At 35.7% G+C, this 4,906-nt stretch overlaps 1 pseudogene; it reads right to left on the minus strand.

Annotated features, from left to right (window-relative positions):
* Positions 1–1,031: 1,031 nt before the first annotated feature.
* Positions 1,032–1,757, minus strand: LOC129541188 (small ribosomal subunit protein eS6 pseudogene; annotated as a pseudogene).
* Positions 1,758–4,906: the final 3,149 nt, after the last annotated feature.

The raw sequence follows: 4,906 nt of genomic DNA on the forward strand, positions 1-4,906 counted from the left end.
TTTATTCATTTCCACTGCCATATATTGTCCTATGTGCATCCAAAGAGATGTATAAGAATGTTCAAAGCAATATTATTCATAACAGCCCCAAACTGGAACAACCTAAATGTCTAGCAACAATAAAGTGGGTACATACATCTTGGTACATTCATGTCTTTACGTTTTTAGCACAATTAAAGTTAACCAATATCTTTATGTGCATTTTTAAACAATAGAACTTTAGGACAGTTTAACTCTTTCACATTATTACTGCCTAGAATTTTAGTTCCAAATCGATTTAAACTTAATCCCCATTGGTCATTATAATTTTTAAAACAGGTACTAAATATTTAGCATGTGTAGGGATTTCTTTGCTTACTTGTACATCTTGTTTTTTTCTATTCTTTTCTTCCACATTACATTTCATCTTGTTAAAGTTTTATCATTTTGTAAGTTCTCTTAGCACAGATACGGAAATAGTAACTGCAGTCTTTTTATGCCTGAAAATGTAATTTCTGTGCTCACATCTTTAAGGATGTTTTAGCTGCTGATAGAATTCAGCCCTTTTAAGATGTTTATTCCACTTTAAACTGGCATCTGTTGATGAGAATTCTACCTTCCTACTGCCATTCCTTTGTAAGTAACCTGTTGTTTGGTAGGTTTTTGAGGGTTTTAATGCTCTACATCTATCTAGGTGTGGATTTATTGCTATTTATGCTGTTCAAAACTCTGTGATTCTTCAATCTATGGAATCATATCTTTCTTTAGTTCTGGAAAATTATATCCATTGTCTTTTCCAAAATTTTCTCTTTACTGTTTCTGTTGTTTCCTTCTGAAATTTGAAAAAAAAACACAAAATTTCAATTCTTCTTTCTTCATTGTCTCTTAATTTCCTTTATCCCATTATCCTTTCCCTGCTGATTTTCTGTGTGATGCCCTTAGATTTGCTTTCTAAAGCACCGGTTTTACCTTTATCTGTATGAGGTGTTTTTTTTTTTAATGTCTGATCTTATCTATTTGTTATTCTTAGAACATCTCATTTTTGACTGGACTCAGAAGTAAGTAGAAGCTGTCAGAGAGGACAGCCTCCATCTCTTGGCAATCTGTTCCTGCTGTTTTTCTGTGGCTTCCTTCATTCTCTTGGCCAAAAGTTTAGTATATTCTGCAGCCTCTTCTTTATTTTTCTTAGTTTGCTGTTTCTTCAGAGCAATTCCGCCCACGTTTGTATTGCAGAAACTATGGAGTCACGAGACACTGAATCTTGGGTGCTTTAGTCCTAGGTTTCTTAGCTTCTTTTTTAGAGGCTTTCGCACAACATACTGACGAACATCATCTTCTTTAGAGATTGAAACGTTTGCAGATTCTGCTAGCTCTTCTGGGATCCAGGCAACAAGGCACTGTAGTATCAGTGAGTCCAGGAATATCCTTCTCCGCTTTTTTCACAATACCAAATTGAGAACACTCAGATTGGCCTCCACAGTGCAACCCGTACAGATCTGCACTTTCTCTCTCCAGTCCTCCTTGGTTCGTAACAGGAATGCCCCTTACTCAGCAGCAGGCAACTCGGCCGTGGGTCAAGACACCCTGCTTCATGGGGAAACCCTGCTTATCGTTCCCATCACTGATCTGGATCACATAAACCTTCCATTCTTCAGCCAGTGCAACAGCAGCAACTTCTGTGTCCAATTCTTCTCATAGAAAGTATGAAGTTTTCATTCATCATCCACTTCAACGAGCTTCTGGCAGCCAGTGGCCGGGAGAGAGACGTTCAGCTTCATTCTGAAGCAGCTGATAGCCTCCAAGGTGCCACAATAAAGAGTAGAATTGTTATTTAAGCCATACATTCAGCTTTTCATATCAATGACTATATTTCCCATTTATAGAAAACTATTTACTTATTTCTCATATTATTTTTTTCTTTCTTTTAAAGATATTCTGTTTCTACTTTCAGTTCAGTTCAGTTCAGTTCAGTCACCCAGTCATGTCCAACTCTTTGCGACCCCATGAATCACAGCATGCCAGGCCTCCCTGTCCATCACCAATTCCCGGAGTTCACACAGACTCACGTCCTTCGAGTCAGTGATGCCATCCAGCCATCTCATTCTCTGTCGTCCCCTTCTCCTCCTGGCCCCAATCCCTCCCAGCAGATATCTGTGTCCATTTCAGATGTATTTATAGTTCCCTGTAGATTGTTATATTATCTCATTTTTGGTGTGCAGATTTCTTTTCTTGTAGGGTCTACTGTCTCTCCTGAATGCTAGTCTATTTAACCACGACATTTACAATTATACTTTAACATTATTTTCAGGCACAAAATACTTTCTACTGGAGTTCAGTATGTTTGAGGATGTGGAAATGCTTCTCTAAACTATTCTGCAGGAAACCTGTGATTTCCCTGGACTCATTCCAGTTTTCAAGTTAATTTCTCATTTTGAGTAACTTTAACCATATGGTTCCATGAACTTCATACCCACCTACTGTATAAGCCTGGGTTTCCAGTTCTCATATATTTTCTACTTATGGTTCTAAGTGGATTCTAAACTTCCCTGTTGCTTTTTCCCTCCCTGGGCCAGACTCTTAAACTCTTCTCTTCCATGTACTTCTTTGTGAATTTCCTCTGAGCCCACAGCATTTGTACCTTTTCTTTAAGAAATTTTCTCATACTTTCTGAAAACTGGGGATTTTCATTTCTTGACTATATTTAGTCACCCTTCCTGTATTTGAGGGGTGGGGAATTTGATGATTTTGATGTGGGAGATTTTTCATCTCAGTCTGCCTGACTGATGAAAAGTTTGGACAAATTACTTAATTTCTCTGGACATTACATTCTTCAAATGTAAAACAGAGTGGACTATACCTATTTTATAGAATCCATGTGTTATCAAAACAGAGTTGTATATTCAGAAATTCTCTTTTTTGCTTTTAATATGAAAATAATTTAGTATGCCAGCAAATTTAGACTCTTTGGACAATAGTGTTCAATAACATAGTTGCAAAAGTATATGATTATTTGTCCTGAATTTAGTGGTTTAGCATTCAAAGGACTTTATCAGTGTTGGGGAAAGAAAAGAATGGCATGGCGAAGATGAACTTGAGAATGAGAGACTGGAGAGGATCCTTTCACCAAATGTTGACATAATTAAGATTATAAATGGCATCTAAAACACAAAGAGAGTGTCTATTAATCTTATTTGAGAAAAAGTTCAATAATTCTGTTATTGTAATTATCATCTAATATTTGTGTAGAGCATTTACTGATCAAGTAAATGTCAGTGTGCTGGACACTTTATAAATTACTTCTAATCTCATTTACAGATGAGAGCTAAAGCTTTAAACTACTTCTGATAGAAAAAAAAAAAGTAAATACCATCATCCTCAGAGTACATACCTGGGAAAAAAAAGGTCCAAACAGTTAAGGAGACTGCATAAGGGCCCACTGTTACCAGAAAGGGCAGAACTACAAAGTACTCTGTGTGTCTTTTATCACCCAGCTCCTTTCCCAAAGTAAATTTTTTTTAAATCACTTTGCACCTATTTTCTGCTCTGCTTTTTATACACACCAAGTCTGAGATTTAAAAATCAGTTTCCAGAAAATAATTACATTAATGTCTATACTTCTATTCTGACCCTGTTAGAACCATTCTGTTTTCTTATTTTTCTATTTTTTAAAATCATCTTTTGTATCATTACAATTAGTCTCTCTTTTTCAATACACAGCTTTGAACTGGAAGTACCCATTTTACTTACCTGCTCTATCTTTTGGTTAAGAGTCAATGCATACACTCAATCAGCTAATGTTTGCTGTTTACTCCCCTGCAAAGATCTTAGAAGATTTTCTCACACTATATACAAAAATAAACTTAAAATGTATTAAAAACCTAAATGTAAGAGTGGAAACCATAAAAATTCTAAAAGAAAAATAGGCAGAATTCTCTTTGACATAAATCATAACAATATTTTTTTTGTATCTGTCTCATAAGGCAAAGGAAACAAAAGCAAAAATAAATAAATGGGACACAGTTAGACTTAAAAGTTTTTGCACAGCAAAGGAAACCACGGACAAAATGAAAAGTCAGTCTACTGAATGGGAGAAAATATTTCTGCAAATAATGACCAATGAGGGGTTAATATCTCAACCATGAAAACAGCTCATACAATATAATATACCCTCCCCAAAAAAAGAGCAACTTGATTAAAAGATGGACAGAAAACCTGAACTGACATTTTTCCAAAGAAGATGTACAGATGGCGACCAGGCACATGAAAAGATGTTCAACATCATTAATCACTACAGAAATGCAGGTTGAATCACAAGGAGATATCACCTCATACCTGTCAAAATGGCTCTCATCAAAAAGACCACAAATAACAAATGTTAGCGTGGATGTGGAGAAAAGAGAACTTTTCTATACTATCGGTAAGAATGTAAATTGATGTAGCCGCTGTAGAGAACTTTCCTCAAAAAGCCGAAAACAGACCTACCTATGATCCAGCAATTCCACTCCTGGATATACATCCAGAGAAAATGAAAACACTAATTTGAAAAGATACATGCACCCCAATGTTCATAGTAACATTATTTACAATAGTGAAGGTGTAAAAGCAACCTAAGTGTCCATCAACAGATGGCTAAAGAAGACATGGTTTATATATACTATGCGATACTACTCAGTCATAAAAAAGAATGAAATTTTGCCATTTGCAACAACATGGATGAACCTGGAAGGTAATATGTTATGCTTAGTGAAATAAGTAATACAAATACTGTATGTCATCACTTATATTTGAAGTCTAAAAAATAACACAGAAGAATGAATAGAAAACAATAGAAGCAGACTCAGTGATATAGAGAATCACTTCTCTTTATCAATGGGAAGAGGGAAGTGACAAAGGGCAAGATAGGGATATGAGTGGAGGTACAAATTGT

The sequence above is a fragment of the Moschus berezovskii genome, chromosome 4 (assembly GCF_049115385.1).
Source record: "Moschus berezovskii isolate FMDL1 chromosome 4, NW_MosBer_1.0, whole genome shotgun sequence".
In the NCBI taxonomy this organism is placed as follows: Eukaryota; Metazoa; Chordata; class Mammalia; order Artiodactyla; family Moschidae; genus Moschus; species Moschus berezovskii.